The sequence below is a fragment of the Mizuhopecten yessoensis genome, unplaced genomic scaffold (assembly GCF_002113885.1).
Source record: "Mizuhopecten yessoensis strain PY_sf001 unplaced genomic scaffold, ASM211388v2 scaffold11173, whole genome shotgun sequence".
NCBI classification, from domain to species: domain Eukaryota; kingdom Metazoa; phylum Mollusca; class Bivalvia; order Pectinida; family Pectinidae; genus Mizuhopecten; species Mizuhopecten yessoensis.
The window spans coordinates 2,435,538-2,463,301 of NW_018408916.1; the positions used below are offsets into that span (position 1 = coordinate 2,435,538).

At 35.4% G+C, this 27,764-nt stretch overlaps 1 protein-coding gene across 2 annotated transcripts in view; it reads right to left on the bottom strand.

Moving 5' to 3' along the window:
• LOC110467387 (semaphorin-5A-like) overlaps positions 1-27,764 on the bottom strand; it is a 106,261-nt gene that overhangs the window by 69,524 nt on the left and 8,973 nt on the right. The window contains exon 1 of one of the 2 annotated variants that reach the window (XM_021524512.1): positions 3,533-3,550. The exons of the other annotated variant lie outside the window; for it this stretch is intronic. The gene's annotated coding sequence lies outside the window, so the exon portion shown is untranslated. Of the gene's footprint in view, positions 1-3,532; positions 3,551-27,764 lie in introns of those variants that run through there. 2 annotated transcript variants of the gene reach the window in all.

The window sequence follows — 27,764 nt, forward strand, 5'->3', positions numbered from 1 at the left end:
TACTTCGAAAATAATAATTTTGAAAATTTCATTTGATAATTTCATAAAAGGAGAGAAGCAATTACAAGTCCATACAGGTGTAGGTAAAGATATAGTAAAGATATAGGTAAAGATATAGGTAAAGATATTTTAATTAACGGTTTTATTAGATCATTTATCTTTTATACAACACTTCAATACATGTTTTTTAGATCAATCAATGAATAATTGAAAAATTTCATTCTTCAGAATCTGACAATAATCTGGTGTTTAGGATTTATTTTTATTTTTTTGTCAGATTTAATGTCTATTACAGGTAACATGTATTATCGCTTAATTTATTTAAGACCATCAAGACGAAATTTTGTCATTTTGAATAAATCCTATGAACAAATAGCAATATAAACACTTTAAATCACATTTAAATGATAGTCAAAACAGTGATCCCCTAATCTAGTCTACCAACATCAATTTACATTTTATATTAGCACACCAAGTCAAATTTATTTTTGAAAGATTTTTAAAGGAGCCAAAACCAATGTATACTGATTGAGGTGATATTTTGACTGATTCAGCACATTTTTTATTAGTGATGTATGATACAAGGCAACAGTCAACTCTTTCACCCCTATGTAACTTTAGTAGACTCTACCATGCATTTATACGGATGATTCCATTATGGTCTACAGTAGTGAAAGGGTTAAAACTATTTTATGATTCAACAGAACATTTAGACGGTTTGTAGAAAAGTCAGTAGCAGTCTACTAACGATTCAGCACAACTTTTAAAGATTCAGCACAGCTTTTAGAGATTCAGCACAGCTTTTAGAGATTCAGCACAGCTTTTAGAGATGATTCAGCACAGCTTTTAGAGGGTTGAAAAAGTTTAGAGATTATTGAATGATATGCCACACAAGTTTTTAGAGAGTTGAGAAGAAATTGTTGATTGATGCAGCACAGCTTTTAGACAGTATTGCATGATTCAGCACAATTTCTATCGAGATACGGTAATATAAAATTCAAAACACACACACATTTTACTATTTGTATATTTTACCAGGCTTTACTGGTCAAAGCATTATAAGAATGTGCCCATGCATCCGTGAGCAAATCTTAACATCCATCAAAAGCATGTTTAAACCTCCAGTAGCTTAAATGACCATTAATGGTAAAAAAAGCATCACTTCTCCCACTGGTAATTCAGTTAAATTCGCCATAATCCGGACAATCTTGACATGATGTGGTTTGTGCGTGTGATACACGTAGGGACGTCCCTAGTTTATGTGACAGCTGGGCTGTGCACAAGGCCCCCATATTTATATATCTACCTACTGTCCCATAAAGAACCTGACTAAGATCCCAATCTCCTGCTGTTATTTATTGTTGGACGGAGAACATTATCTTTCATTTAATGATATTCCAACATGGAGTCCATGGTGTATCAACTACTTCCTGTTGACCTTTGAACTTTAGAGTTATAACATGGTACGATTTTGAAAGCATTGAAACATTTAGGTTCCACGAAATTGATCTTATCTTATGAACATTATGATATGACATGCATTTAAACGTCATTAAGAGGGGGAAAAAATCTACAAACTGAAACGAAAAAAAAAAAAATCCATGTGAAGAATATAAAGTTCTTGACAATTTGTGAAATGTGCAGTTTTCAAATTTCTAAAATAAGAAAAAAATATTTACTTACTTGCAAATTTTATACTAGAAAAAGAAATTTAAAGATCCAAATGAATGTTATATTCCTTGATATCAAACAAAAGTCCACCTTCCTTTCGCCAGTTTTTTACATCCTTATTTTTTGTCACAAACACAACTTCTTTGTGATGCTTTCATCTTTTAAGAATATTATCCATTTCACATTTAAGTTCTCATACAGAACCTGTACTGTAGCCTTTGCAACTCTCAATTGGTCAGAATTTCAATCTAAATGATTTTTTTTCAGCAATCCTTTTTTGTGAAGCTTCACCGAAATTCCGACAAAACTGCAAACATTTTAAACATGTTTTTCAATAATATTTTGGCAATATTTCAAGAAAGATTTTCAATGAAACACCACGGTGAAACTTTTCCGTCACTTTTTTACGAACAAAATGTCCATTCCATCTAGACGTATGTACAGATGCAGCACTCAAGAGTAAATGAAGATGTGTATGATGAATGTATTCATATAGCACATGTAAACAAGAAGTAAGTAAATAGACAGGTGTGGTAGCTAGCAAAACACAGGATAGACGCAAACATAGATACATGTAGCACTAATGGGTTAATGGATGTAGGTAAATGAAAAAGTGGACAGGCAGAGCCTGGAAATGGACATTCAGATGACCAGTGGTCAATTTGTTTTATTTATAGGTCTGGGTGCCTGTACATCAACACCTACTGACCAACACTGACTATTGGTGACAGTCCAGCCCATTAATGTCCAGTGGTCTTGAGTCCTTATACCGACCAGGCCATTCCAGGTTGTTCAAATGACCAGTGGTCAGTCCTCACAAAGGTAATGTCCTGTATTGTCCTGAAATGGCTCTTAACTATTTTATCAGACAAAATAATTATGGTCAGTCTTCAATTGCAGGTAGAACCACAGAACTTGTACATCAATAACTAAAACACCATCAGAGATCTCTGAAATCCATCATTGTATGTGGTTGATGGTAATTTTAATAACAATTGTATATATGATAGTGATGGTCACCTACATGGCCCAGAAGTCAGCCACTGGCCTCCCACGCTGATAGCTCAGGGGTTCAAATCTAGCTTGAGTCAATCTGTGAAATTATTAATTGTCAGAGATATGATTATCTCAGCAATCCATCATTGATTTTCTCTGGGGCTAATAAATACCAGTAATAATTGTAGTCCCTTTGAAGGACTCGAAGCCAACTAGATCCTGTGTGTCAAAGCATGTACAAGACATATCACTATAGAGTAACAAATGGCTTCACTCCTTATACAGGCAGCTTATCCTGAGTATTGAAAGGCAGGAAAGAATTTTCATTTTAATTTGATTCAAGTTTCAAACTAAAACAATATCAGGGAAATTGTTGTATTACTGTCAATTTTCTTAAAGAATAAACATGAGAATCTTATACTTTTCCAAAATTTAATACAATTTTGAATAAAAAGTGTTATAAAATGAATTTTTCAACCATATGAAGGGAAGTTAATTCCATCGCAAAATTCCTTTAAGATTGTTATGCAAGGGTTTAAAAGTTTGACCCCTAAATTTGGGAAAAAACCAGCAGGAGCAAACACCTGGAATCTGAGATTTTGCAAAAAAATCAGGATTCAGAATCATAGATAAAACATGGAAAGGTTTTCTATAGAAAGTCAGATTTATATCTTCTGAATGCTCTTCGTTTTGAAGAAAAACCGTCCAAAATCTCAACAAAAATACATGTGTTATCTGATAACTTCCTACTGGAATCTGAGATTTAATCCAGAATTTGAAATGAGCCCTGATTATAAATGTTGATGGCGAATACATTTACGTGTATTATATTGTAAATGTGTTTAATCTTAAATCTCGTACCTACCATCCACTCCTTCTCAGCTTCTCCACATCAGTGTTAAAAACGTTTGTTTGGGAACGTTTTGATATTTTGTTATGAATGTCACCTGTTATGATATGAGGTTACCGTAAACTTGATTTATTTTAGCCGAGACTGACATGAGAGGTGACCGAGTACAGTCGGTGGTTACCGTGATGATGGGTAGTCGTCAGACCCACTTATACAGGTTATGTACATCCTACAAAGATGTAGCTACCAAAGTCGGGGGGAGGGAGGAGTAATAATGATACTATCTGAACAGCTTTTAAGACGGTAATAATCTTCCAACAGGCAATAAGTACGCTGTAGTCTTATCTAATCCAAAACAAGTTCAATTCTATTACCCGGTATTATTTTTATCAAGATGAAAACCTTTTTTAGTTTCTTTTTAACAATGAAACCCAAATTTATTAAAATACTTCACTGAATACTCCACTGAAAGAACATCCAGTAATACGAAAACATTTTCTTCTGTTAATAACACAGGTTTTGCTGTTTTACTGACAAAATGTCAAGTTCAACAAAATAAACAAAATCTCCCTTGATGTCGATAAAACAAGGCACTGAATGGAACAGCTTCCCAGTACCTACAGGAGCTTGTTACCCTGTATCAGCTGTCACGATCACTGCGGTCGGAGTCAGAATCTTTGTTGTGTGTCCCAAAATCTTGTACTGCGACCTATGGAAACCAGTGCTGTGGGAGGGTTTCGGCCACGTTTTGGAATAGCTTACCTTTTCTGCTATTAGAAAGTCAAAGACTCTGGCCAATATCAAGAAGGATATAAAGACCCACCTCTTCACGTCTGAGCATTTTAGGCTCTTTGCACAGACGCCATGTACACACCACCCTTTATATATTCATTTATATGCATATCAAGATGATTATCTTCTTATCTTCCTACTTAAAATGTATTATCATTGTATTATTTAAAACCAGCTTCACTATTCCGAGAATTTATTGGTTTTAATCCACTTTAAAAAAACACTCTTCTCCCATAAGAGTTCACAATTCAAGCTTTCTTCTCACCCAGATTCTATATACTGGGTATTAAGTGGTGAGAATAAACTTCAATAAATACTACTTGTAACCACTTAAGGTTTCTTCTCATCTTAATTATGTTATCATTGTATAACAGCCCGGAGTAACTACAGATTGACAGCTCCTTCAGATACACTTTCCCTAACAATATCCGGCCATATTACCTACTAAATTTTTTCCAGAGAAACTGAAAATGCAATGAATAAGATGAAATAAAATATATAGAATATATTTTATTTTTCTCAAAAATGCAACAGTTGTTGACAATCATGACTCATTAAAATACATATCATTAGAAAAAGTATTATGACAAGGCAAAATGTTGCACGCAATCGCAACAAACTTTGATACCAAAAATTAACAAAGGGCCATAACTCTATGTATAGTTAGTAGGGCATGAGACCAGACTCCAACATACAACACTACGCCATCACACGAGGTACACATACGGAAACATTGGCAAGTGTAGGTGACAGCGTTAACGAGATATGCCCGAAACAATTTGACGCACAATAATAAAGGGCCATAACTCTTTATATAGCGGGGCACTGGACCAGAATTCAGTCTATGTGACACTCGGCCAACTCTAAAGTACTTGTACTTTGGCAAATTGGCAACTGTATGTGCCAGAGTATATAAAATATGCCTCGTACTAAGTGGTGCACAGACTGATGTACAGTACTGGGGGAACACATATAAAACACACATCTGTATTAAATCCTTGGGAACTGCAGAAATACTGCACTTTTGGCAAAAAAATATTGTCAAGTTTGGTATTCAGGAGACATAATTGTTTACCAGGGGACATTAACATGGTTCTGTTCAAAGGCATAAGGTTTGCAGTAAGCATGTTTGTAGTGAACATTTTAACAGTGTTCTGGTCAACACGGGTGGAAGAAAGGAGCTCGAGACCTCTTTTGGTCTGGACGATTCAGGTGGAATGAAGGAGCACTTCAAAACCCAGTCAACACAGGTGGATGGAGGGAGTACCTCATTAGACCCTGACAGCACAGGTGGACAGAGGGAGTACTAGGCCCTGCCGACACAGGTGGAAGAAGGGTGATCTTCATTAAGCCCTAGTCTGCTACTGAGGAGGAGTCTGGATTGTTGTGTATAATGTTTACACTTCATTAGGGCCTCTCTACTGCTGTTTTATGTTTTACACCAATGCTTAGACCTAAATACCTCCATCTGGTCACAGGTGATTCCCCCCTCCCCCCCGGGACCGATCCCCATCACCTAACCTTTGTAGTACTTTACACAAACATTCTACAGGTACCAGTTCATTATACCACATAGATGTCTACCAGTGGTAGAGCTATACAACAGTGGTTACTCACCATCAGTATAATGGTGCTACTCATTATGCCATAATAAGTACCCCACTTCACCTACGAATTCAATGTTGAACAACCATTAAATCCAACGATGAATGATGAGTAATTATTTCACCAAAGATGTTTAGAATTAAAGGTATATAAATACAAAATATGACCTCACCTGAGATGATCTAGAGTAGATTTATTGGACTATTTTAAGAAACATGTAGTTAGAACTATCTCCCTTATTCACATTTGAAAAGCCTTATATTTTATTATCTCAATCCGAAATTGTCGTAGACATGTATTATAATCCCAAATTGCCTGAGCATTTTTTGTGTAGCTTTCAACTGTGTCATCCATTCTTGTGTAGCTTTCAACTGTGTCATCCATTCTTGTGTAGCCTACTTTCTTATATGTCATCTGTTTCTTGTGTACCATTTAAGTTTGTCATCAATTGTTGTGTAAATTTCAAATGTAATCAAATACTTCAAAAAGTCTTAACTATCCTTCAATAAGGACATTTTAAGTGTTCTTAAATTGAAACTCTTTTGACTAGAAGGTTTATTGTGTAATAAGGTACCATACTCTCCCTAAGACACTGTCTATGGTATTATATTCAGGTTATCTTTAGTTTAATGGCATACTTTGTAAGAAACTGTTTGTACTAAGAAATGTATCGCAGTCGGTATATAATCACAGACTGGAAGACAAATTGATGGGATTTAAGTCAAAGGTGTGGGTCTCTACAGACTTCATTCAGTAAAATTTGAACAGGTGTAAACATTTCAGGTAAAACCTATGTTTGAAAAACTGCATCAATGACAGAAGAAAAAAGAGTGACAGTGTTGACATTGAAAGGCGACAGACAGGTAACCAGTTATTAGGAATCGCTCTTCCAGGCTTATATCAAAACCAAAAGAGAGAGCCCCTATTTAAGTATACGTACATATACATTGTATATGTGACAGCGGTCCACTTTACAATCTACCCATGAAGTCAAGGTGACCTGTAAGATTCATATGTGTTACCTGCCATCAATCATGCTTTACTGCAGGTGTAACGAGAAAAATATATACCTGTATGATGTTTTCATAATTATGGTTTCAGGTGTTTCATATAGGTACAGTCAAGGACAAATATATTGCGATATATCATTCACCGTTTCATAAATACAGTGAATGTCAAAGTCGGGGGTACAGGTACTTTATACAAAGTCAAGGTCACATATGAAGTGAGATGTACACTGTGGCCCCCAATATGGTTGCTATGCAACAGAGACCTAACTTTGAAAAACTCGACCCACATGATGAAAGTTACACCAGAGGTCAACCGGGGTCAAGCCTATTGTCTGACGTGATGGGGATAGGTGAAACAAAAGGATTGTTGGATGGAGACCTTAATGGCTTGGCACCAATTAATTTTCAAGTTAATTACTTTCTCTTCAAAAAAGTCTGAAGATCCGCCCCTGGTACAGGTATTTTATGGTCAATGTCACACAAAGTGGGGATTACACATTTTTTTCTCTCTCCCAAACTGCATGTACAGTATACAGGGTATCTATACACACATGCCCAACAACTTGAAACAACAAATTCTTCGATACAGCACAGACTTTCATATATTTTGTTTTTACATTAACACAAAAATACCAGCGATTGGTCATAAAAGCTGTTTATATTCAGTTACTAGAAAGGTTTATTACGTTTTTCAAAAGTCCGATTTTGACAAGCACACGATTATCAGTTGGCCTTAGGCTGTATATAAACCAATATCAAACAAAAAAGAATGTCACATGCGTATAACATATTTCACAACAAAGCGTAAACAAACATATACATGTCACCTCCTGGTCACATCGGTCAATATTGTCACAGTATGTACCGACCAGAGCATTGAGCTGAAGAGTCGTTGGGTGAAAAGTGAAACTGACCACACTTAAACCACCTCCTTATTGGTCAATATTGTCCCAGTCCTGTCCTGTCATGGTCAGTAAGGTGGACAAAAGAGACTTGGACAGGCAATACTGTAGACTAGACTGGTCAGTATATCAAAATTTAACATTAGCACATTTTGTTTACAGTATAATATAATTCAAGAAATGCCATTAATTAAAATACATCAAATTTTTATCCAACATCTAACAAGATAAAAATATTTAAATAAAATTTTAACAAAAAATACAGAAAAATCCACGTTATTAACAGATGGTATTCCTCATTCAAGTTGAATAAATTGCAAACCGATGTACTTTTAGCGGTCTAGAACTCGGTGAACTTATCGAGATATATGTAAAACCGGTTGAGTTAAGGATACCTTTGGCACGTAAATTGAATAAATATGCTTTGATGCTAATAATATATATCCTCTTGATTTAATTGTGTGCTAAACAGATCGATCCACTTATCTCAGAAACGGACCAGATTGGGGGGCCGCAATTACTCTTCAACCATTATGAATAGAGGATAATATGACAACTGCTAGAACTGTGATCCGTCTACCTGTAACTGTAAACTTGTAAGACGGTGCTTAATTGTGTTCTTAATACTTGAATAAAATCTATTAACTCACGGATACATTTTACCCAAAATCAAAGTGAGAACAGCAGTAAAGAGTAAAATGATGACCAAGACTTTCTATTTATAGAAACAGTGACCTTGACATTGAATCTACAACCGTTGTACGTAAACTTGTTTGAGTATTTTGTGTACCAACATACAAAAATAATTCTTGTCACAAAATAGTTTGAAGAGTGAAGGTGGTAAAAAGGCGATGGAGCAATGTGACACAAGTTACTGATGGGCAGACAGACGCACATGGACGCAATGTCTCAAAATTGCTCCTATTCATTTTGTGTCAGATCGAGGCATTATAAAAACGTGTATTGGTTTGCCCATCATTAGTGCAACACAGGTTCTGGGTCCTAGTTACTGAATGCTATAGTATTTGTTTGTGTAATAATACGGAGAGCAATCACATGGTAAGTATCATACCAGATCTGTATATCTGTAGGGCTAAACCAGTACTGTACGATATAGCTAGGATTTCCCCCTTCAGGCTACAAGCTCCCGTATGTATATATATAGATGTATGACCAGGCATGGGTTTTATATCATGTAGGTACAAATTGATCTGTCTCGTTCAGCTTAATTAAACATATGTTAGCTTCCAGCTAAATTCTCAGGTAGAGTTGTGAATGGCCGTCGCCTTAAAATGTCCATCACCACCACCACCCACTATAGCAAATCCAGATTGACGACTGAATTCATATTGCTTAAACATTTCTTAGGTTTCATCAAAGAATATCAAGCTTCAATCATTTCATTTCAGTCAATACCTATACATGTGTAATATAATATAGACATGAATATCAAATTCTTAAACGTCTTCTTAAATGACATACGTGAATTGGTATATGAACTTATGTATAAGATATATAGGTAATGTATTTTGTCACCAGATATACAAGATGTGCTATTAATGTTTATTGTTAACTTAAAATATTTCACAGAAATTCAAAACATTTAAAATAACCTAAGAATTATAAAATGTTTGTCCCATCTTATTAAATTATTAAATTCTCCTAAAAAAATCAAAATTAAATGAAATATCTTACTTTTCACCCATTTCATGATATGTGTATCTACACAATAATTTTTATTAACGTGACATCAATACAATAATTTTATTTAAAGGACGGTTCTGGTATGTAAAGAGAAACACTCTGACATTCAAAATAACCTCTGGGCACAATAAATCAACCCACTCAGGCCACAACAAGGGGAAGTAATCATGACATCTTTTGACAAATCACCCTGGAAAAAAAATTGCTTTTTTTATTAGTACAAAAGAATGTTAGTGTTTTTACTCAATTTCCTGAAGAATGTGTTTAAAACTGTATAGTGTTTCACTAATGGGTGCTAAATAGACCCTTAATGGCATATTGTTGTTCAATTACGAGAGCTACAATGTACAATGTTTGTGTTTTAAGTGTCCATCGTTGAATTTAATGTAATTTTTCAGAGTCATCATATAAAAGTACATGTAGTAAACTTATAAAACACTGAATTATACATAATTTACTTCAAATTATTTAAACCAGTTACAAAGATAGGGTTACAAAAATGTTCCATGCACAGATTTTTATTGATTTTTCTCACACAAATATACTATGTGGGGGTGTATATATCTGCAGAAATTTTATAACCTACTCTTTAATTTACAACAGAACATATGGCCAGTGCTATGATTTTATTACCTGCCTCTGATTGATGACCTCTTATGAAGATTTGAGTGAGGAATGTTTAAACAGCATGTATAAAGTCCTGTCTCGTTAGTCTGATTTGGTTGTTCCATTATCCTGTCAGCATTTTTCGGGACAGAATCAGCTTTTTTAATTCAAAATTGTCCCAACATCCATCAATTTTTTAAACCCAGATATATATACTGCTGACTGTTCTTTTATGTTCTGTTCAGTAAAACCTTGATATAATGCCACTTATGTACACTATACTGTAAAACCTTGATATAATGCCATTTGTTTATAATATACAGTAAAACCTTGATGTAATGTCACTTGTGTAAACTATACAGTAAAACCTTGATATAATGCCACTTGTGTACACCATACAGTAAAACCTTGATATAATGCCACATGTGTACACCATACAGTAAAACCTTGATATAATGCCACATGTGTACACTATACAGTAAAACCTTCATATAATGTCACTTGTGTAAACTATACAGTAAAACCTTCATATAATGCCCCTTGTGTACACTATACAGTAAAACCTTCATATAATGCCACATGTGTACACTATACAGTAAAACTTTGATATAATGCCACATGTGTACACCATACAGTAAAACTTTGATATTATGTCACTTGTGTAAACTATACAGTAAAACCTTCATATAATGCCACTTGTGTACACTATACAGTAAAACCTTGATATAATGCCACGTACATGTTTACACTATACTGTACAACCTTGATATAATGCTTGTTTCAGTTGCCACCCTAATACAGCCAAATTGAGCCAATATAATTCAAGGTCCATGTTGCCTTTTTTAGTTGAAAATCGCTTGACATACGTATGCCTTTCTCTATTTATTGCCAAATCCCTTTAAAATGCCAGATTGCACCTCTGGACGAACATTGCCAGTATAACAACTAAAATTATGTCATTGTTACATTTGAGAGAAGTCATGGAGTTTGAAAAACAGTGAAATATTTGTTCAGATTCAAATTTTACAGAATTTGATTAACACGAGTACAACTTATTAAAGAATATTTTGTGTCATAATCCTTTTATGTTATCAAAAAACTTCTATCGCCGCTAGGCAGGTAAACTATTTCAGGGTATTTAAATACTACAAACAGGCTGTTGATATAAAAAGAATAATGTAATTTAAGTTTTAATAAACTGTATATATTTCTAAGGAAATATTTTAATTTGAAACCCTTATAGTACACGGTATTCAACCATTTTTTAAATAGACCACCATTTGATCCCGTAACATACTTCCAATAAGGCTAATATAACATACTTCTTGCTTCCCGAGTCATTAGCATTCTTTTCCTAAATGTGGTCACAATACCCTTGAAATTCTACACGACACCAGGTAAATATTACATGCGTGTTAATTGATTTCGACGAAGCAAATAAGCGTGCTTGACAAGTAAATGCATTCAGGCGTGAGCGAGTGATTGAGTGAACAAGTACGGTTAGGTTTTGTAATCTGCTTGTATGTGACATGATATTTGACAAAAAAAAAAATGTTTGAGCAGGTCAGAGGTCAAAGTGTACCTGTGGCCCTTGACAAGCCCACCTGTTAATGAGGTGTTTATTACCACAACAGGAATACAGGTGTTTTGGCAGGTGTTGTGAGAAACAAATTTATAGCTTGCATGTCTAATTGGTAGTTTTCCCATGCAATATTTTTTTTTTTTTTTTTTTTATTAAACCAGTGAATCAATAAACAAAATGTATTCATTCATGATTTATGAAAATTGAAACCAACTGAAGACATGGAATGGGGTAATTTATGTGAAATGATCAGCTAAATGTTAGGTCAAAGGGGTATATGTATTTACACTCACACACAAACAAATTACACACTAAAGAAAGTTACCATACATGTGATTGTTTCCATATATCTCCTCACTATATTTTTACCTTCAAAAATAAAAAATAAATCATGTGAATAAAGAAGAATTTCTGTACAATTGAATGTGATGTTAAAAATTCCTGATCTGTTTAAAATAATATGACCTAAGAAAAACCCAATGTGTGAGTTTTTATCTGTTCAGATATCATTGGATCAAACTATTAACAATTCTTGATTTATGGAAATTGTTCAGTATAATAAACAAACTTCTAATGCTGTGGTAAAATAATGGTTGCAATGAACATCTCCCTATCAAAATCTCAATCTCCCTACCAGTGGGACAGTAATCCCCCCAAAAAAACATGCCAGTTATTTTACGAGCAGAAAGGTCTAACACTCTAAAGTAACTTCCTCAAACATTGGTTGACTTTTGATTTGATAACTGACAGCTTGTATGCAAAGTCTGCAGTTTCGACAATATTTAAGTGTCAAAACCTGATATATCGTGCCATTTTTTATTTTTTTTAAATCTAATGAAATTCGTAAATTACATTGACAGAATCAATTTACCACTGCCCAATATAAAAGTGAACCAGCCTATGTCCACAATGAGATAATGAGATAGAAATAAATTTAAGTTTTTTGACAGAAATGGTTCATAAAAATATAAATACGTTTCAGTTTTAAGAGCCAAGAAGCTTTTAGATCAAAGAAACGTTCATAAGAAAAACACTTTTAAGTCTTTACATTTCAGAAAAGATTTAAAGTCCATGCGTGTTATTTCTAAAGTTAATCCTAAGTAAAACCAAAACATTTTGGCACATATGCTTTCCCACTTATCAATTTATATCAAATATTTGAAGCATTCATTGTTTGTCGAGCTAAAACTTGCACAACCTGCCATACATAAGTGTAGTTATAATCTTTGTACCCATAGCCTGCAGTGGCAGATCCAAAGGTTTTTTTGGGCTTCAGGACCCTCCCCCCCCACCGAGAATTTTCTTTTAAAAATCATGTATTTTTTTCACCATTTTCCTTAATTTTATCCCACTTGGAAAGATCGGTCTCTGGATCCGACACTGGCCTCCACATGTGGATTGATTCACCGGAATAGCAGCACTGTCAGGACTTTTTTCACTTTGGGCAATTTTCTTGTTCTAAAGTTGTCACTTTGAATACAAACACATGCAGCTTTTGCGATAATTAAGATACAAAAGATTGTTGTGTTAAGTAATAATGCAGGCAGGAGTTTGATCTCTACAAATTTTAAAATTAAAACGGTGACGTAATAAACAATAAACGTTATTCTTTCAGATGTATAAGATGTAAGATATGTATCATTGTAATGAAAAACAAATTGTTTTAAAAACGAAATCTTCTTCACATTAAACAGATCTGACTCTGAAGCTTAAGCTCTATAAATGGGAAATTTCTAATGGCAAAAACAGCATGGGTCTGATTACTGTATGAAATTAATTTTGATGCATGGAAGTTTTCATTTTCATAATTATGTAGAAATTTTCATGTTTTGCATGGCTATTAAAAATTTTGTGGTGGCAACAAGTTTTTCAATGTGCTTATTTATGTGTGCCTATTTGGCGATAAATGCATTAAATACAAGAAAATATCTGTAAGACATGAATGCCCCGCCCCCACTCGCATAAACATAAATACATAGTGGTGACCTTGACCTTTGGTTCCTAAAATATAAACTCATTCGAAATATTGTCCAACTAGACCTCTTTGTAAACAGTTCCCAAATGAAGTTGCTGGAGTGATGTCAATCAATTAGTTGACAAATTTTCAGTAATTTTGACCTTGTTGACTTGGCCTTGACCTTGCAGCCTTAAAACCCAAACTCATTCAAGATAATGTCCCATTTGACCATTGTGAAAAGTTTTGATCAAACACTGTGATGAAATGAAGTTAATTGCTTAAGCGATGACAATGGATTAGGACAAGACAAACGGGATAGGACAGAACATGAGCGACCGGACAGGACAGATATGGGTAACACTCTATCCCCCCTCCCCAACTTGGTGGCGCATTAAAAGATACAATGAGTGCATGCAATGCTGTCGGAAACAGAAGAATTTAAGGGAACAAGCATTGTATCTCCAGACAGAATAAAAGAAGCAGCATGTGGAATACAGGTTTTCAAGGTCATTCCATTTTGAGGTACATAAAGCATTAAAAATCCTCTTACATTAAGTTGGATATAAATCTCACTTTTCCAGATGTTGGCTAATACATTCCACATGCTATGCTACACATTGTGTTCTCTGTCTGTTGTACAGGGACCAACAGCTGAGCTACCGTGTATCTTACCACGATTTCACGTAACAGTCATTTTTTCTATTTTTCAAGTTTTAATTGATCTGCCCATTACCAGGAATCGCACGCTTTGATAATTCAAAACACCTGAGCGCTCAGTCTGTTCAGTATACATAAAATCGGTGTAATATTGCATCTCTTATCCAGTGTATTTACGAAGTATCTTACGAGAGCCACGGACTTTGGCGCCTGTTTCCCTTCTGTATAAACCAGGCATGCACACCTCACATTGTTTTACAGGTAGGTAACCGTAAATTCACTGGCAGAGTATCAAATATGAAAATTTGCCTGCCTTATCTTATTAGGATCAATTGCACTGTGGGAGTTTTACAAGTACTTACAAATTAAGGCATGACTTTCAGGACAGGCTTAAATATACATATATTATATACATATACACCAATAAGACTCAAATCTAATTCTCGCTAAACTCTGCGGTAAGAAATCTGAGAGTACTTATAGGTCTTAAAGACTTCCGTGGCTTAATTATTGAACTGAGAGACTCGGCCGGCTACCAGATTCACTTCTCGCCGATAAAATCAACAGGGCTTTTCAATGTTACATAATGCTTATGGGATTTGAAATGCTGCTTGATTTCCAATGAACCGTGAAATGGCCAGCAAAATAGTATTCAGTACAACGTAATGTAAACACACAACGTTATAGTACAACAATACTATTCAATCCCAAAATCTGAACTAAAACCAGGTTCATGCTTTCAAACAGCCCTATTGGATTTTTTCACTGGGTAGAAGCCACTTTTCAAACTACAAAACTGTCCAAAAAGCACTTCATACGTCCCTTTTTTGTCAAAATAATAACAAAAATAATAACAAAAACAATAACAAAATAACAAAAAATACCCACGTTTCTGTTCTATGCAATCAATCAATTGTCTACTGATTTCAAAAAAGTGAGGGTGAAAATTCGGAGATCTCTGTCCCAAACAGGAACACTTAATATTAAGTATGCAGGTTTAAGTGCACTCTCTCATAACCTTAGGTACATTTTTGAGTACATTATAATGTACATGCAAAAAAAAGCACTTTGAAGTGTTGATAGTTAAGTTTCAAAGAAGTGCAACCCTTAAATTTACTATGTATTTGACTCACGATCTCTTCTTCCATGTATTCTCCTAGTCTTTGTAATATTGTCTGGAGCTAATGGGACCATATAGTTGTATGAAATTTAGTGCATCAGGGTACTAAACTGTGGGTGGATTAATTGGTTGGGTCTCAAAATGTTCCCATATCATGGCACCGTTTCCTACAATTCACCTTTAATACTATGGTGTAAGTAAATTCTAAAACTAGAAATAAAGTACAAGATTCTATTTTGCAACAAATAGAAAATATATATATATATATATTTTTTTTTTTGGCAACTGAAATATGCATCTTTTTTTAAATGAAATTGAAAATACTAATTTAATGTGTACACCAGCATAAAAGGCAATACAGAGACATCTTGATTCCAATTTCTGACGTGACACACTTTTTCCTTCCAAAAGGTGATCGTTAGCTACAGGTAGTTCCAGGTAGAGTCCAGATTCCAGTAAAGATATGGTTTACGGTATGTTAATTACAGCTTTGATATAAAAATAGATTTAAGGAGACCTATAACCATCTAATCTCATTCTAACTCACCTGCCAAAGATTATAAGAAACAGCCATAATCCCCATTATATAAGCAATACATTCAGGTAAAACAGAAGTCTAAAAAAGCGTACAATTTATTCTAAACACTTCCAAGAATTTCGAAGATGTTTAGGTTTTATAGAAAAAAAGCAGGCTTTGAAAGTGAATGTCTGCACAGGATCAAGGTCTTGTAAAAACTTGGCACCAGTTGTAAAGGATAGTTCAATCAAGTCTAGATGACTAGTGTTGATTTCAAAAGAGATCACAAATGCTACTAAGTCAGCCAATCAGATTTTGCACATCAAACATTATATACATTTCTATGGATAGAAACAGCCCTCTAGGTAACACATCTGTACATACAGATATAGCCATACAGGTGACTCACCTGTATGAACAGGTATAGCTGTACAGTTGATTCATCTGTACATACAGATATAGCCGTACAGGTGACTCACCTGTATGTACAGGTATAGCTGTACAAGTAACTTACCTGTTTGTAGAGGAATAGCCATACATATGACTCACCTGTATGTACAGGTATAGCTGTACAGGTGGCTCACCTGTATGTACAGGTATAGCTGGATAGGTGACTGACCTGTATGTACAGGGATAGCTGTATAGGTGACTGACCTGTATGTACAGGGATAGCTGTACAGGTGACTCACCTGTATGTATAGGTATAGCTGTACAGGTGACTCACCTGAATGTACAGGTATAGCTGTACAGGTATAGCTGCATAGGGGACTGGCCTGGATGTACAGGTATAGCTGTACATGGGACTCACCTGTATGTACAGGTATAGTTGTACATGTGATTCACCTGTATGTACAGGGATAGCTGTATAGGAAACTGACCTGTATGTACAGGCATAGCTGTACATGTGACTCACCTGTACGTACAGGTATAGCTGTACATGTGACTCTCCTGTATGTACAGGTATAGCCATACATAGGACTCACCTGTATGTACAGGTATAGTTGTACATGTGATTCACCTGTATGTACAGGGATAGCTGTATAGGAAACTGACCTGTATGTACAGGCATAGCTGTATAGGTGACTGACCTGTATGTACAGGGATAGCTGTATAGGTGACTGACCTGTATGTACAGGTGTAGCTGTACATGTGACTCACCTGTACGTACAGGTATAGCTGTACATGTGACTCTCCTGTATGTACAGGTATAGCCATACATAGGACTCACCTGTATGTACAGGTATAGTTGTACATGTGATTCACCTGTATGTACAGGTATAGCTGTACATGTGACTCACCTGTATGTTAAGATAGGTATTAGCTCTCTGTGTTACTCACTTGGATGCGGAAACTAACCTGTATGTACAGGATAGGTATAGCAAGGTAGCTATTCACTTATGTTTGACTTACTGAAAAGGAACGGTAATGTAGCTGTAATATACTTACCTACATGTAGATTTCAATTCATAAATCCTAAATTACACCTTAAAATTCCACAACAATTGTTTGCAAATATCAAATTATAAAACTTTTACAAAGTGTTACTTTCTCACAACTTTCAGTCACTTGAAACTGACGATGTAATCCAACTGGTTTTCTTAAAATGGAGTAAATTTTCTCACACCAATAATCCAAACACTGCACGTGTGTTGGTGATTGGAGCCTCATTAAACGACAGCTTGTATTGTAGTGATCGTGTAGGGTAACCATTAGATCACCCAACATTCCCCTCTTAGATTGGGTCCCGGTAATTCAGGGTACCAGTAACATCATTTGCAAATCATACCATGAATCGAAAGTAAAGATTTGTAAGTCGTTCATCCAAACTTTTACATCAGTGCAGTTGACTAATTTTTGTCACTCGCCGACCAGAGTCGCATTTAATCTTGCACGATCGCCTATAGTCCTCTATATCATTTTCTTTCATCTCCAAGACTAGCATTACAATTGTACATGTCTCGTATATATTAAATGATATGCAATGATGCGAATACGTTCGCTCTCGCACAGACATTATTTATTTTAGGTTTTTTCTGTCTGGATGCACATTGTGTAAAAATGTACTGCATCGCCATCTGAACTCACGTGAATAGACATTTTCTCTGTCAACATTTAAACTCTCCTAAACAGACATTTGTATTGGGCCATTAATCACGACTAGTATTCGTAGTAATATTTGCTTAAATCACAAAAAAAATGGGATCTGAGCATCCCGTATCTGTGTTGTGTTGGGCAATGTGTGCTGAGCACTATCACATGTAATACTAAAGCATGTAGCCCTAACAGGCAGTCTGGTCCATAAACTATAGGTCTTGTAAAACCGGTATGTTGGTGTTTGAATTCTTGAAATATCATTTATCACATATTTTAGATAACACATTGGCTATAAACGTAATAAATCAGCATGTTTGTGAGAGGTATATTTTCACAAATTTTACACAGCACAGCAGTGCTAGTACATGATGGTGTTATTACACTTTATAAGACAAATAATGAAATTAATATTCAAGCACATACAAAACTCACTGGGATTATATGACAAAATTAAACCAACAGATCCCATGCAGACCCATCACCTCCCATCCAATTTGAAAAGCCTTAATTTAAAGTCATGTTGATATGATATAGTAGAGTTTACAACCCGAGCACTGTTATATATATATATAGTAGAGTTTACAACCGGAGCACTGTTATATATATATGGTAGAGTTTACAACCCGAGCACTGTTATATATATATGGTAGAGTTCACAACCGGAGCACTGTTATATATATATGGTAGAGTTTACAACCCGAGCACTGTTATATATATATAGCAGAGTTTACAACCTGAGCACTGTTATATATATATATAGTAGAGTTTACAACCCAGCACTGTTATATATATATATAGCAGAGTTTACAACCCAGCACTGTTATATATAGATGCTGAGATTTAGGACCACAGATTGTAGAAGGCCAACAGCCCTTAGATCCACTCATCAAGATCTACTGGTTTTGCTGTTATGGCATACATCCAAGTGTGCAATCATTCTAAAAGTACAAATTATAATTTACACAAGGGCATGGTTACAGAAAATAGCATGTTGACATTTCAATGATAAAGAATCTACAGAGTTACATCATTTGAACCAACGTCTTCCCTTTCAACATTTACTTAAGTTGCTTGACACTTACAGTTGTAGTGTTTTTCCAGTTGTATTAGCATGTTAGTTAGAAAGATGATTGTGCCCTTTACTTCACTTGACAACAATATGACATGTCATATATTACTTTAGGACTCAAAGACAACATGCAACATTATTGTTTGTCAACAAAAGGATCCTAATAATTCAAAGTCACAGAGTTTAACTAGCATTATTATCATACCTCATCTTTATAACAGCAGGTCTGATTGGATGATACTGGTCACGTTGGGGAATAAAACATCATGTCGCCCTCACACGCTCAAGTTTCCTTGATCATATTTCCCTTATTCGGAACCTCTCTAGAAAAACCAGCAAATGCCACCACAACTTAGTTCCGAATGACAGAAGCAGACGACAACAATGGCACGTCAATCTGATCATCTCTACTTTAGTGTTATTGTTTTTTAATTGATTTATTTATCTTTTGGCATGATAAAACATTTATTGCCCTTCAGTAGTGAATCACAATTCTTTGTGTTGTCCTTGTGAACCATGATTAAACTCGGAGAACCAAAGAATCGTGTTTCCCTGCGGTAAGGGCAATAAATGTATGAAGTTCATCATTGTCAGAAATTGAATAGACAATTAAAATTCATTAATAGTAGAAGAGACAGATCAAAGTTCATCAATGATGAAAGCTTATTGTGATCTTTAAGAGACCCATGTTAAAGTTCATCAAAGGTTGAAGTGACAAATGAATGTTCCAAGTACTGAGGCTCAAATGAACTTTAAATTATCAGATCTAGAAGTTGAAAAAACAGATGCAAGTTCATCAAAATTAAGGTGCAAGGAGACTTGTGAAGTTCATTAGACCTAGAGGATGCAGACACAGAAGACAGTTCATCAGAAACTCTTAGGAGACGGTGAAATTCATCAGAAACTCTTAGGAGACAGTGAAATTCATCAGAAACTCTTAGGAGACGGTGAAATTCATCAGAAACTCTTAGGAGACGGTGAAATTCATCAGAAACTGTTAGGAGACGGTGAAATTCATCAGAAACTCTTAGGAGACGGTGAAATTCATCAGAAACTGTTAGGAGACGGTGAAATTCATCAGAAACTCTTAGGAGACGGTGAAATTCATCAGAAACTGTTAGGAGACGGTGAAATTCATCAGAAACTCTTAGGAGACGGTGAAATTCATCAGAAACTGTTAGGAGACGGTGAAATTCATCAGAAACTCTTAGGAGACGGTGAAATTCATCAGAAACTGTTAGGAGACGGTGAAATTCATCAGAAACTCTTAGGAGACGGTGAAATTCATCAGAAACTGTTAGGAGACGGTGAAATTCATCAGAAACTCTTAGGAGACGGTGAAATTCATCAGAAACTGTTAGGAGACGGTGAAATTCATCAGAAACTCTTAGGAGACGGTGAAATTCATCAGAAACTGTTAGGAGACGGTGAAATTCATCAGAAACTGTTAGGAGATGGTGAAATTCATCAGAAACTCTTAGGAGACAGTGAAATTCATCAGAAACTCTTAGGAGACGGTGAAATTCATCAGAAACTGTTAGGAGACGGTGAAATTCATCAGAAACTCTTAGGAGACAGTGAAATTCATCAGAAAACCCAGACAAAAACATATGAAATTCATCAGAAGCTGGCATGGGAGGAGACAGATGAAGTTCGCTAAATCCTGAGACTAATGAGACAGATGTATGTTTCACACACAAGTGACGGCTGGCACCATGTATACAGTATAATTACCCCGCTACTGTAGACAAGGACTCGATGGACACAAGATATTTGTATAAAGATCAAAATGAGCTACTAGCTAGCTTCTGAATGTCACTCAATATGCGTTAAAGCAACCTGGGGTATATATGACCCAGAGAACTTGCCCTTGATAAATATTCATAATGCTCCTAGCCTACTTTAAAGCTGTGATGACAAATGGAATGTGTCGGAGAGTGACAAAACACATACTGTGGGTAAATTGTGCTGTGGAATATCTCTAAAGCCCAGGTATTAGACGGTTGTCTATCTGGAATACATATATAGAAATATGATACATGTATCTAGGTCATTTATTAAAATCTTGTGCCACTGAAAGGAAAATTTTCTTTTGCTGAAAATATCATACAAGGCAATTTTCCATTATAATCATGCTCCAACTATTTCATTATGTAGCCATTGTTTTAAACATATTCTTTTGGCTAGAATGCAAATCAACCTTTGGATGATATAAAAGATGAAAATATTTAAAAATATGTTAACATCTGTCTGCACAATATGGACAGAATAAAAATATTTTTGGTTTGAAAGAGAGAAAATATGATATTTTTTTTTTGGAAACCCAGGTTTATATTCATATATAAAAACATGAATGTCTTTAATAAGTAAGCAATGAAATATTATACCTTACAAAGTAAATTCATTGAAGTTTTGAAAAAAAAACATTGATTTAAAATACATAAAGCATTTTCGACATGATGGGTGCTCGTGTACAGGAGTACAAAGTTTGATACACAAGTGAAATAGCGGTAAATTTCCCTGACTCATCATTTTACTGTAATCCTATAGAGGATGGGCATATCCATCTTAAACTGAATATAGTTTTTACATTATTTAAAGTTTAAATCCAACTTGAAATTGATTGGCATATCAGCTGGTCTCAATTGAAGTTGCATCTCTTGGGAATGTAGTTGAGAAGTGAAGTGGATGTTATTTCAATGGGTGCAGATGCAGGAGAAAATCTGTGGAGTAATTGGAGCTCCCTGTCCACTCCCCCCACTTTTTCCTCTCCTCTTTAGTCACTGGTTATAATGTGGCTGAGCTATATGTGCTAATGGAACATCCAATTATGTAACCATTGACAAGATTTGGTCAAAATTTGTAATTCATTTCGAGAGATATTGTCCCAAAAACGAAAAATTATCAGATTCATCAGGATGCTTGCAATAATTGAACTAAACATGCACAGATTTTGCTCAACTTCGACTTATAACAGTGGCATTATAAACATTGTACAAAGGTACACAACAGCCTATCCCAATTAAGATGTTAACCTGTGAACTCTTCATAACTAAGTAGATGACCTGTATATACTCATTAAATATGCAGGTGACCTGTAACCTCATTGAGCATGCAGGGATACCACTCAACTGAGTAATGCCAATTAACTCAAACATTAATTAATATCACAATCAAAAATTGCATACAAGTCCAAAATTTCACAAATTGTTCGTGTAATAAATGATGGCTGGGAAATGAAATGATTTTAAAATCATACAAAGCTTGGTTATTACTGCTCCGAGTACAGACCCACATTCTATTCTGTTGGCGCTATTCATCTCCGTTTAAAGAGCTGACCTGATTAGTGACATGCAAACAACATACCCATTGTCCGTGACATGTTCTTGACCTGTCTTAGCACGGTTTAAGATTTCTGTCAGGTAAGCTTGTTAGCAATCTATCTTACTATATCTATAGATCATACACAATCTTCTGTCACTGTTCTTCTTAAGTGGAACAGCGGTCAATGAGAACCTCCTTAAAATTGGAGAAAGCATTTCACTTTGATGTCTGTCAACAGACAACAAATTAGTGTCCTTTGTTGAGGAGATTGCTGTGCTATTTAAAACATTTATGATACCTAATGTTACGATATTTAAAAGCTGCGACATGTCGGGATTGTCATGAACTCTTTATACAAGGAAACACTTCAAAAAAGTGTTCTATTCTATACATGAGTTAGAGGAGATCTCTTCTGTCATTATGACTGTTGCTTGGGTTGTGGAATTCTCAAACGAAGGTTCAAATACAAATGAAGTTGTATGAATGAATATGTTTCTGATTGATGTCAGCACTTTTAAGTATAGATATTGTCAATGAAATCATTACCTTGCTCATCTCAGTATATTTGAACTTTGATTCATTAAACCCATTTGAAAACCTTTGACCTTTGACTTACTGCATCCTTTGTCAATGTTGTCCTTTGACCTTTAACTGATTGTATCCTATCTCAATGCCTTAGACCTTTGACCTGTTGAACTCCATCTCTTTACCTTTGACCTATGTATTATTGCATCCAAATCGCAATGCCTCTGACCCTTGAAATATTGCATGTTTTTTCTTCTTCAAACAAAAGCTATTTGGATAAAAATCCACAAAATTACCGGCCTGTAATATGTGTTATGCAATATATACCAAAATGGCCGGCCGTCAGCAATGTGTGGACAGGATAATTACTAATGTGCATCAGATTTCTATTATTCTCAAACACAAGTCGAAATGTTATTAAAAAACTCCAATTTGTTTCTTCAAGATTTCAGTCAAAACGAATCTCGTACAGACTGACAAACGGCCGAAGAACAATCTGCCGTCCGGCCCTATTTTTTCGCTCGTTGGGGAGAGACAAGAACGTTCTGTTATCATACACAGTTAAATGAACTGAAAAAGATAATAAATTACAGAAAAAAACCTGGGTTAAAAATTAATTCAGAATATAATTTGAATATGTTAATTCTGATGTAATATTGTTTATTCAACAAACGTTTTCTTTTCAAATCAAACTACGACATTTGTTGCCTTGTCACACAACGACAATAAAGCAACTACGGCAAGGGTCATAAACAACGGGACACGTTAGGAACGACACAAGGAAAGTTGTAGACAGGGGTCTTATATCGGCCCTTTTGGATGTCTTAATAGGTAAGGGGTAGAATTACCCACACATTCATCTGAGAATCCATGTGAGAACGCCTTACCATATACCACCGGCTTTCCGTGCAATATTGAATTACAAATAAACAGTAAGTTGATCTACCTTATTTGATAAGTATCAGGGAAAGACAATCTTACAGACATTTGCATTTTCAATTTCAGGGTGACTGCCCCTATACCCATATAATTGCTCCAGTATAACTACAGAAGAGGTGGTGGTGTTTAAAAAAAAACATTTGCGTCTGTCCATGTTCAGATTAAAACACTCATAATTACAGGGTCCCGTGTTCAAATCCATCTTTTTTAAGAACAGAATACCATACATATTAACTTCACAAACAAGATATTAGGTCTGACTCAATCAAAATATTTTCCTCCTCCATGCAAAGTCATGCTTACGTCGAAACATTTCAATGTATAGATAATAAAAGTCAAGTTGATCATTGGCTGTTTTCGATTGTACGATTACAACGGTCATAAACCTGCAAAATCGTGGTCTGTATCTCAAACACAACCAAACCATATGTCTGTATAGTCATAAACGACCGTAGACCTTGGTTTCCACGTTGTCCGCATTAGCATGCTGTCCGTGTGTATTGTGTTGAATTCGGGAGGACATTAAATGGGTATAACGTAATGCAGGCTGGTATGCCTACACGCAGGACCTTATGTAATATGTTTGTATAAAAAAAACACGCTGTCATAAAGCCGTCTGGTGGGGGGGCACACTTTGCATAAAATCATCGCAGTTATACTTGCTTACAGTGCAAATAAAAAACGGCAATGAAACCTGATCCAATAACCACAGAATACAACCTGCCAAGTACAGAGGTGGTATGTCATATTAAAGATATTTACATTCTGAAAGAATCTTTCATGGAGTTACGATCTTGAAAGAAATAATTTCTCATACACAGCACAACCTGTATATAATACCCCCTCGGTTTGAATTGCCACCTAGTTTATTGCCATCATGTTTCAAAGCCCCTTTTTTCATCATATTTCCTTTATACCTCTCCCTCCACATATTGCCAACTCTATATAATGGCAGTATTTCACTGGACGAACATCGCCAGTATAATAGGGATTTACTAAAAAAAAAAAATACAGACATCTTATACTTCACCGACACCTGAAATTACGGACATCTGAATTTAACATTCAGCAATTATAAACTGTTATTGTGCCCCAAATAATGTTAATTTACATTGAAAGTTCCAAGTCCACCCTGGATGCTGTACAAATGCATAAAAGCAAGCTGGGATGTCCTTTTAAAAGGGGAATCTGTGAGTCTGTCTCTCCAGAAAACCTTTACCTGGAATCCATAATTGCTTTCGATTCCTGTTTATACCATATAAGTTATCTAGAGCATTTTAGTTAGCTCAAGAATTTTATATATTCCTCAATTTCTGCAAGTTAATTAAGGTAGAAGACCTGGAGAAATACGATAATGAAAAAACTTCTATAACATGAAAACTAATGGAGTATTTATTTACATTTCAAATCGACATGAATTCTATCACAAACATAGATATTGCGAATTTTAATGAGAACTTTGGGTGAATTTTCATCCCGACGCAAAAAATGAAGCACTTTAATCAGGCAGTCACAGATATCTCCTCCAAAAAATGCCAGCAGGATCGTGTGATTGGGAGAGCAGATTGCTGTAAGGTTCCTGATAGCAGCCTGTCCGAGTAAGACAACACCCCCCAATACTATCGCTACAATCAGATAGTCTTTTTACTGGCCTAATCAAATTAGTTTCTAACATTGATTAGGCCAAACAAAAAAAATCCTGTTTTAGGTTTTGCATTCAAAACCCTTTAAAACTGGTAGTCAAGGGAAGATTTTTATTTTATTAGATATTTTTAGTAAAATAGCTTATTGGAAACAAGGATGGGAGGTTGTTTAAAATATGGCTACATTTTGAGTGGTAGCTTTCTGAATATTAGGTTGGTAGGGACTGCTGATACACACAAGTTTATATTTTTTTGGCCTAACAAGCTCTGCCAAGTTGATCTGTGTTATCCCCTACTTGAGAGAAAGTTTAGGTTGATAACATCTGTCTCTGTAGTGATAACCCTTTTATTACACCGGCTCACTAATCTTGTTATCATTGTCCTCCTATTTATTACATACAGGTACTTAGACATTGGTGTGATACCTACTGCAGATTGTAGGGCTGTTACGCCATCATACCAACACTACTATCACCGGGGACATCAGAGTGTGTCCACACCAACAACCGTGCCCAGACAATATTTCAGCTGTTCAAACACAGGTATAGAGGAGGGCAATGGGGAGACAGTGATAGGACCCACAGATAGGGCTGTAACTGTTCAATCAAATCTACAAAGGGTCCGGCGAAGGCTAGTTAAGGGGTGTGGTACAGGGGGCGGGTACATTAATGGCTTTGTCTTTTGACTGGCACGGAGTAGTAAAACTTTTTAATTAGTTACCAGGTTAAATCTTTTAACTATGTCATATCTCAGTTTAAAATCTTTTAGCTAAGTTATAGGTTAGGTACATGTAAAGTAGACACATTACCAGGGTAAGCCTTTGAACTGGGTTATAAGGTTAGGCATTGTAGGCACATTATCAGGTTAAATCTTTTAACTAGGTTATAAGGTTAGGTGATGTTAACTAGGTTATATAGGTTAGGTGGGGTAGACATGTAAATAAGTTGAATCCATTAACTTGCAGGGTTTTAGATAGTTGTTGGGCAAGGTAATCTTTCCAAGTTGGTGCAGGACAGAATTGCAAGGTTAAATATATTAGCTAGGATATATAGTTGATAATTAGATTGAGGAATAGATAACTTAAATGAAACAAATTTTGTTAAAGAAATAGTACAAATCAAGACTCTAACAAGATAATAGATTAAGTATATATATCTATACTTTTTAGGTCTTAATTATTAGGGTAATATTTAGACAGAAATTATAATTCTAAAATAAAATGTCTGGAAAATATAAGCTTATTTCTGGATAAAAAGCTACTTGTACCTACAATGTAAGCTTATGTTGTATTTTACAAGATCGAACCAGGAAGTCGTATGGCATCATATAATGATTAAGTCCTCCCCAACAGCAGGTCTACAGACTGCTACAGCAGGTCTACAGACTACTACAGCAGGTCTACAGACTGCTACAGCAGGTCTACAGACTGATACAGCAGGTTTACAGACTAATACAGCAGGTCTACAGACTACTACAGCAGGTCTACAGACTGCTAGAGCAGGTCTACAGACTACTACAGCAGGTCTATAGACTAGATCACTTGAGTGAGAAACCCTAGATATCAATATTTACAGCTCTAAATGGCATATGGTGTTTTGACGGCATACATACCAGATTTACACAGATTAATCTCCAGTAGATAGGGAAGGGATTATCACGTGTTAAGCCCACCCATGGCCAACATCCACACTCTCTTTCCTTTTACTCACCAGGTCATATGCTCAAAGGTCTTTTCAAAATTTCATGCAGTTTAATGTCCCATTTGTGAGGGATTATAGTCCCCTGAGGTCAGTTAAAGCTTAACAATTGACCAGTGCGAATCTTTCCCTTCCATCACCTATACCTGGTATATAGCTGTCCAGACCACTCCCACTTTTACCACCTGTCTGTGATAATGAGGGGATGTATTTCTAACGTTCAGAAACAGATACCTGGGCCTTTGTTCAAAATCCCATCGGTGTTAACATTTTATAATCTCTACCTTTTTGTCCAGAATCTATAATCATCCTCATTTAAGATTCTCAGAGTCACTTATAGCACGGGAAGATTATTTGATATTACTTAAAATCAATATTGATTTTAAGTCTGTCGTTGAAATTGACGCTACTATAGATTTATAGTTTGCATGGATTTAGCATATTCTATACTGCTACCCTATTTTTTCAATTTTTTGGAAATCTTTCTTTAACAATGATCAGTTC